General features: G+C 37.0%; 1 long non-coding RNA gene across 1 annotated transcript; it reads right to left on the bottom strand.

The window, feature by feature from the left end:
• Window positions 1-3,290: 3,290 nt before the first annotated feature.
• On the bottom strand, window positions 3,291-5,762 carry LOC149782611 (uncharacterized). The gene is made up of 2 exons (XR_016414610.1): window positions 5,626-5,762; window positions 3,291-4,498 (listed from the first exon to the last, which is right to left on the bottom strand). It is a non-coding gene; the product is annotated as an uncharacterized LOC149782611 (long non-coding RNA).
• Between the last annotated feature and the right edge of the window lie 3,684 nt (window positions 5,763-9,446).

The raw sequence follows: 9,446 nt of genomic DNA on the forward strand, positions 1-9,446 counted from the left end.
CACATAACTCTCAGGCTTGCGTGTAATTCAATACATAAACAGAGACAGTTTCTTGCATAGTATTTAGAAGGTAAAACATTTTGTTCAGGTCTAAAATGAGTTCAGGTTATATAGAAAAATGTGTCAGCCTTAATTTGAATTGTTGGACTGACTATCTCGTTTTGCTTACAGATTAGAGGGAGGGTTATTTGTAGGAGAGAAACAAGATGATGATATTAAAAAAGAAAGTTTGGACAAAATAAATCTTTGAATATTGACAGTGGCGTCGCTGGGGGGGGGGGGGTGCGGGGTGACACCATCTCAGAGGGGTGACACCAAAATGAAAAATTGCAAATTTTACAGAGCACACACTACTTGGTCTAGTCGGATTTCATAAGCGGATAACCGATCATAGTTAAATACATGACTAGCAGGCACAGCAGTGGCGTCGCTAGGGGGATGCAGGGGGTGCGGACTGCACAGGGTGACACCATCAGAGGGGGTGACACCAATATGACATTACTAAGGATTCTGTATGGTCTGTTACGGAAGGAGGACCATGGGGGTGACACCATGAGCTACCGCACTGGGTGACACCAACCCGAGTGACGCCACTGAATATTGAAGAGATTTCCGTAAACAGCTTATTAAGTTTAGAGCTTATTAAGTTTTGATGGCTTACACTGTTAGTCGAGCTCTAAACATAAGCACAGAGAGTATGTATGTATGTATGTATGTATGTATGTATGTGCATCATCTTTTCTAGAGCGTAATGGTGTTCGTCAAACTCAGCCCGGAACCGATAAGATTTTCAATCACTCCTCTTTATTCCTTGGTGACTAATTTCCTGCAGCTAGTTCCCGCTACATCAATGACACGCCAAAAATTCCATTTCCACTGGCAGATTCTAGGCAGTCCGCCCACACTTTTGGCACACATGAAACAGTGCCAAACATTTGGCCAATGTCCACACACGGGCTTCCTCAATTCCAACTCTTTCTATAGCACTGTCAGTTACAGCAAAATCACTTGTTTGGTACTTCCTGAACACAGTGCAATGTCATGTCTGAAGTTGATATTACAGATGTCTCTTCGTAGCGTAGCTACTTATTTAAAAATCTTATTGCATGTCCCAATCCTGTACAGTTGTTAAGAAACCCTTTGCTTCAGTGGTTCTTTTTTGTGTCTTACAACGTCTCAAGAACCTTATGAAGATTGGACAGCTTTTCACTTGCGGTTTTTTCTCCTGGTTATATTCACTAGCAGCTATCTTAGCAAGCACCTGGTCATAGCTCCAACGAGAGAGAAAGAGATTAAGAGAGAGAGAGAGAGATTAGATAGATATTTACTATCAAACCATCAAACAAATCATCACTCTTTTAAAATTTTGTCTCTAATTTGCATACATCATCATGCCAATACTATAACATAACATGAGGAATGTATTGCCATTGACAAAGGTTTCCGAAAGTCACGTGATTATCTGATGTTATAAGCAGGGAGATAATGCTTGAAAAATAGAATTTTATACAAAAATCTAAAGGCTTTTTTGTCATACTTATGGCTATCGAATGAAGCATCTAAATAATGATGATCATAACATTCAACTCACCCAACATTTGACAGCATATTGACAAATATAGCAGACACTAAAATTGTAAAGTTGGAATATTAGCAATGATTTTTTTCCCCATTTATACGAAATGACCTTGTTTATGAATCTCCGTTTCTTATTATTTTGCTTTAATTATATGCGTGACTACCGATAATTCATCGAATACAGCCATACTATTATTGTCCTCTTCTTTAACAAGGCAGGGATTGTAATGCAAAGTATATACTAATGTTATTCATCTTAACTATTCAAGGATGCGCACAAACTGTTGATATAATCCGAATTATCAACGATAAATACTAGTAGTTGGCTTTTTTCCTGCCGATCATGCTTATGACGATGTACCTGAAGAATACAAGATGTTAAAAGCAGGTTTTTTATTCCCTAGTCAATTTGCATTGAGAAGAAACAAAACTTAAATGAAATTCCTGGCAGGAATTGGTTGGTTATAACATTTTAAAATAATTAAAGGGGGTAAGATTTACAATGGATCCTTTCTCCACTGGAATTTGCTTGTAAGATCTCTGCTCCAATCACTACAACTTGTTTGTAATTCTGGTGCTGGAGGAGGGGCGGACAGTCAAAACAAATAAAATGCTGTGTAATTCTACGCATGTGTCAGAACATGTATACAGGGCTTGCCTCGTTTAAATGCACTTATGTATTCGTCAATGAGTAAAGCAGTTCTGACCTGTTATTTTAGAACCATTGCCAACATGTGAAACTTGTAGTGGTCATTCAGCGAGATTCAAATTACTTTATGACATCCTTTCTCTCTCGTATTTAAGATGGATACATAGAGCAATCCTGATTGCTTTGGCACGTGAATCAGATGCAATTTATCGGTAAAACATACGTTCCTAGACACTGTTTCATGCATGGGTATGCACCTTCGTGTATGCAGTCATATTGATTACTTACATTAACACCCATAAAGGTATATTATAGTTTTAATAAGCTACTGTACTTCCTAAATTGGCTTTGGAAATATTTTTTGATTATATTCCATTTATTTGGACATCGATCAACATATCTTCTTACTATTTCATTATAAGCGCAGTCTTACAATCTTGAATTCCTTTTACACCCAATTGAAACGATTGAATGTTTTCTGCAATATCTCTTGGTCATCCCGCTTTGTGCCTTTCTAAGAGACCAATTTGGTCATGTTATTCAATTGTTTTGCTTCTTTTGCATACAGGTATTTTAGACTACTTTTATGTCGCGATGCAAAACAGTATTTCTTTGTTGAACCGTTATTCAAAATTCATAACTAATGTTTTACCATCATAGTTAAGTTATGCATTCAGCAATTCGCTGTGCTTACAATAGAGTGCCTGAAAATATTGATTTGTCTCCTTTCAGTTTGCTGTGCGTTCATAAAGTGAAGGGAGGGAGAGGGGATGGACTGAATGTTAGGAAAGCAAGCAGTAGTATAAAGCAAAATGCACATCCAAAAGGAAACGCATTTAACGTATTTCCTCCATGGACATGCTTTAATGCATGTGTTATGTAGGACTTTCATACACAGATTAGGTGCAATAATAAAAGAACGTCATGGGTTGTGTGTTGTGTATTGGACTATTGGGATTACTGACCATTTCAGTGTGTTAAAGAGTAGATTTTATCCAATAACGTTCTGTCTCTCTAACATATGGGCGTAAGATCTTTTCAGCGATACAGTAACTTTGCCAAATTATGTCAGACACTGTTTATTACTTATAACTCAGTTTCCCGGATATTTTTGCATGTAATGTCATTCACTTTCCTTGATGTTTATCACTAATGTTGTGACATATAAACATGAATTGTAATCGTAATGACCTGTTTTGACTAACTTGGATTTTCCAAATTATTGGTAAAGAACTGTAGAATCCAGGCATCAAGCCATGTTGTTCAATACAAATTCCCGCAGGTTCATTCTAAGCACATGCTGTGCAAATATTTGTCCATTTATAACTGTAAAAGAAGAAAAATATCGTCCATTTAGATCGATTTAATACAAGGACAATGTAGTGGAACTATTTTTTTCTAACAATATTTCACCTTCGTCTTCTTTTTACATTTCTAACATTAATTATTTTATTTTTTAAAGTAGCTATAGCAAATTGTCAAACTGATTACTTTAGAATAAGTAGTTCTTGCAAGTAGTTAAAAATCTCATAATGCCTCAGGATACACTAATCTGTTGACAGGTACCTCTCTATAAACTGATAAGCTGCGGCTGTGTGCATTTGCTATAAGCATTACATAGATGATGTGGGGAGAACGGGACGGGACTGCTTGGTTTTCACAAATGTAATATGTTGGACTTTCAAATATCTGCGTACACCGCAGTCAGTCACTTGGCACACATGTATTTTAAATTTCGAAGAACACAATAAGTAAGCTCGGTCCTTGCATATTCAAGCCAGTTGATGATTGTGGGTGAAAACTATATGTAGCAATACCCTTTATGGGTACACAATGTTTGAATTTCCATCAGCTTTTTCAGATTCGAATCGCCAAAAGCTTTGTCATGTTGAATTCTCTGACCAAGTCTGGTCAGCAGCTGTGCTATGTCCTTCACAAAGACAGTTCATGTCGCCCAACACATTCAATACCAATGACACTGGCAAAAAACAATTTTAAATAAGAATCTGGTTAGCCTGTTAAGAAATTAGCTACCCTTCAAGATTGTGGTAAGCCTCGTGATGAACTTTGGAATAGTTTATGTTGACCTTTGCACGTCTCATGACTGGCGAAGAGCTCAGGAAGTCTCTCCAGCTTCCTAGTTGAAAGAGACTACCCATAATCAGTTTGAGACTACTATAACGATTGTGATGTGGAGCAATTTTCGTTTAACAAAATTCCAACCATATAACCCATTTTAGGTGTTTTTTCTTCCCTTATGAAGAGCTCTGTCTGCAAATAAAATGATATTGATTATTATCAGCGGAGAAGAGGTTCTGTAAACAAGAATCACTGTCTACTGGTTGTTAACATGCACCGCGGTCATGTGATCAGTTTTCCTTTTATTGAATCCAATACACTTTATGGCAAAGAACATGATTTAATTGGGGCATAAATTATGAAGCAAGAGAACATACTCCCATTTGAGTTGCAAACACTCTCGTTAATGATGGATGGACTGTATACAATTGTGTGTGCCTTGCCGATGAATTTGTCTGCGCGAGCGTGACATAGGTCTTAAGTAACTTAAAGCTAATTTAAATGTCATATAGCCTGCACGTTTGGTGCATGGATTGCCGTTTATTTTACCGATGTTCCTGACCTTGGTGTGCATTGTTGACCAATGTTACAATTATGTTTGTCGGAAGAGAATCGGAACCATGATGTGCGTCTACCCCACTTTACGACGCTTTGGAATGTAGATTTTAATAATATGTTTAGTTGTCCCCAGGCTTTCTATCGCAAACTAGAAAGCCCATAGAAAGATATATAGATATTATCGTTTAATATATCATCGATTTATTAATTTATTTCTTCTCAGCTATCTATAGTTCTACTTAGTTCTTGCAGTGAGAAAAACTGGTCGGGGTATTATGGATTCATATATTGACTATATGCTTAGCTACTGAACTTTTGATGCGGATAATTTGTCAGTAGAAATTGATTACTTTGGACTAAACTGCTGCCCTGTATCACAAACAATGGAAGTAGGGCAAGGGAAACTTATGATAAAGTAGACGGACGCCGAATAATGATAGGTCACAAACTAGCTGTGGCATGAAAAATTGACGGAAATAAAGCCTATTCTGACCCTAGAGTTCGCAATACACAATCTCAATGTAGATTTTATAAATGCCTTCAATAGGAAACCATTACCACCAGAACTGTACCAATCTCACAACAACAACAACAACCATTATTACTTCCACTACTGCTACTACTAACACCAACTATTTTAGTATTATACATAACTGACACGTATGTAAGTAGAAAAGGATTTAATTGAAAATGCATAAAGAGAGCGAGGAAAGACTATGATAACTTTGAAGTGTCGATGAGAGAGTAACGTTTGGTAATACCTTACAGTCCGATCAATGTTCCATCTGTCTGGTAACTATCGTGTTACAGTCTGTCCAGTTGACATGCAGTCATAAATAGGTTAGCCTGCAACAGCTGGTTACATTTTATTATGTCATTCGGTTTACCTTAAATTGCGCATGAATGTCCCGTGTATTGGTTTTGGATCCGGAAAATGACTAAAGAAAAGGAAATTTAATTTTAAATGTTTCTTCCTTCACTCAATGAAACAAATGAATTTTATTTCCTCACAATATAAGTGAGTCATTCAAATATTTATTTCAGAACATAAGCATGACCCATATGAAAGACACACATTGAATGAAATCTTTAGCGTGTTGTGGGTATATTTTTTGCATTATTTTAAACATTAGTAGTTTACTTAGATCATTTTCCTTTTCTTTTATGATGTCTACATGTGACATTTTTGTATTGTATCTAGACACAGTAACATAGTGTTAAAATACTGCTTTCTTCTGCATATCTGATTTAGCCTTAGTGATTTAGTACACACACATTCCAAATTAGAAGGGAGTACAAGTTGAAGTGATACCAAACCATACCTATAGGCATGAGGATAGTCACTCTCACTATAGAAGATGCAATGAAACTCCAAACTAGCATATGTAATGACTGTATTCCTGACATCCTGGTACAGGGGATATATTAACCTCAGGCTATACACCAGGTGTGGGCAGACGGAGCAAGCAATGAAACTACATATGCGGCAAAGGCTATAAGCATAACTAGTGACCCAGAAAATGATCTTGACATCTCCCCTGAGTGAATTGAACAGGACCAAGTCACTGCCCCTATAATAACTATCACACTGGAAGGGCTATGGATGGGGGAGTGGAAAATGCTATTTCCTATCAGATATATAACGTACTTTGCAAGTTTACCTATTCGACCAGAGCCTTCATACTGTTTCACATCTTATCCTCAAGTAGTCTGAATTTTAACAAATAGATTTAAAACTTATAATGGCCTTCACCATAATCACACATCATTGCAAATAATTTTCTTTGAGCAAGAAATTTTTAGGTACTTTGAATTAAGAGACTTTCCATGGTTATGTCAGCCAACGCGTCGAAATAAAAAACAACAACTGCAACGACAAAAAGAACAAATTTTGCTAGTATGCGTTAATGAACGGTATTCCTTTAGTAATCGACATACTGCATTATGCATCAGAGAAATCGTCGTTACGACAAAGGATCATACCACTCAGACCTTTTCTCCGATTTGTAATTTAAAAGTAATAACGAACGATTCTGCAGTTACGCATGCTGGTAATTTTTATACACTCGGCTAACGTTTGTTTTTCTTGATGTCTAGGTACTTCTCGACGGAAATACTATATATCGGATATAGATTATGAGTGAATAAATAAGCATGCAAGTGATTCCCTTCCCGATCGGGACTTATCTAACGCTAATGTCTTGATAAACACCTCAACCATATATACAGCTAAAAAATTATTTATTTATTAATGACCATGTGAGATCATCCTTTACATCTTCACTCATTATCATCACATGTTAGGTTTTATTTATCGGTCTGTATGTGTCTGTGTACAGATGGAAGCGGGGGTGGGGCGATTTCTTAAGAACTTGAAGCATAACTTGTTGAAGAGATGAACTTCTGTCACTTGCACGTTCGGTCAGCATGTTAAAAACTAATTGATTAACATCAGGCGTTGTAAGGCCATTCGAATTAAATGGTGCACACCTATTGGTAAGTGTCATTGCGAGGTAAGAGAAGATCAAGTGCTTGCTAGAATGTATTGAGGGCATGGAGTGCGTGTTTGTTGATTAGAACGGGATTTCGCCTCAGGGTCTGCCAGTCTTCGGCAACAGGACAAAATGTTGCGTCACTTTCGGAGTGAATATCCCTTGTGGAGAATTAAATAATATTCTTCTTTGATATAATGTATTTGCCGAGTTGTACTTATGCTGATATCAGTCCATAATTGTAGTTTCTGGAAAATATCAGACACTCCGATGTCCAACATTGGTTTTTCTATCTCAATGATACCACACAACTTACATAGATCTAACCTTGTGTATGAGCTTAGAATGTTCTGAAAGCGTACGTGTTTACAATTTTGATGATATGTTCCATTAAAAATAATTCAGATGTAGTCAATCCGAGAATATTATATTGCGTTTTAATTTAAGTTAATTATGTGTAAATGGAGACATTGTAAACGAATTCATTGATGTCTGTCTCATTACAGACCTCGGGACTCAATGATCAGAGTTAGTAGTTGTGTTCAGATACAATTCGAGGGAAATTATTGAAATCATTCATTGGAAATATTAAAGTACTCATTGGGCGAATTTGCACAGTATTGTATCGTGAATTTATTCAAGAGTATCCTGGATTGCAGCTATGTGGCAAATCAGGACAGTTTAGACTATTGGTGTTCATAACGAATATTCTATACTTTTGGACTTGTGATATGACAGATTAGAGAAGTAGATTAGATAAATAGATTGTATGTTGATTTTGCTAAAGTTGTTGGTTTCACGTCCTTCTGTAATATAGTTATACACGTAGAGTAATAACAGTCCACACTTTGTCATATACTTGTACATTGGAAGTTTGATGACATTTTACAACGTTGCAGACCAATTGTTATGGCTGTTATTGCAAACCTTAACCTTGACGTAGGAATACTTTCTGGTCCTATTGATATACCACTGAAGAAAGCGTCAGTTGACTAAAGGTATTGAAATATAAATTTAGTCCGTTTGAAGTGTACATAATGTTTCTTATCGACATCATCACCTCTGTCAAGATATAGATGCAATATAACGGACAAAGTGTTAGTGTAGACATAAGAAAAACAAAACCAAATATACTTGTGAGGCACAGTTGTTTTAATCTAAAGTTGTAACTATAACAAAATGGCAATCGGTCTAGAAATTGTGGATCCAAATAAGCATCATCCTATACTTTATTGCTTTAATGATAATATGCAATCAGAGTTAAAACAAGAACTTCAATTTGCATCAAATATGTAGAGTATTAGTTCCTTGTGGGCCTCATGACAGTTGGTTTATTGTAAACCATTTTCAAATAAGATATAATATATTAAGAACAAATAACATTATCATTGAATATCTAGTCAAAGAAGAAAAATGATAAATAGACTACATCTCAAGTCTATTCTACCAGCAGTATTAAAAGGGCGGGGGTGGGGGTGGTGCCGTCTGGACCATGTGGAACAATTTCATATCGAAGACCTGTGTTACCAGGCTCACCACGATGATCAACACCACCAGGATTTCAGAAGGGCTTCGAGGACCAAAAGGACAGAACAAGGACCAAGGAGAACTCAGTTCACTCACCAGTAGTAATAACGTCACCAGGAGGACCAATAAATTCAAAGTCGCCTTGAGGACCAGGAGGACCAACAAAATAAGCAGGACCAACAAAATCAGCCGGACCATGCTCACCTGTTAAACCAGGGTTAACATTATCACCATTCTCACTAGGAGGGCCCATATCTCCAGTGTCACCTTAAGGACCAGGATGACAAAGAGGACCAGGTGGACCAGCTAGAGGATCGATTATAGGACTATTGCCATTACAGGCCGCCTTGCATTCTTCTTGGGCTCTAAACGCACCTGGATCCACATAGAGACATCACCCTGAGAGCTTTCCGAATTGCTAATTACCTTTATTGTAGTACCAGATGACTCACTCTCTGTGTTTTGGGTTAACCTAACTGCTGTATATCTTTCTCCCAGGGACATCACAAGAACCTGGAGAGCACAATAAGGAAAAAAAGTCAAAATGATTTACACACCTCAAA

Source organism: Sinohyriopsis cumingii, chromosome 15 (assembly GCF_028554795.1).
Source record: "Sinohyriopsis cumingii isolate HCF-2022 chromosome 15, ASM2855479v2, whole genome shotgun sequence".
NCBI classification, from domain to species: Eukaryota; Metazoa; Mollusca; class Bivalvia; order Unionida; family Unionidae; genus Sinohyriopsis; species Sinohyriopsis cumingii.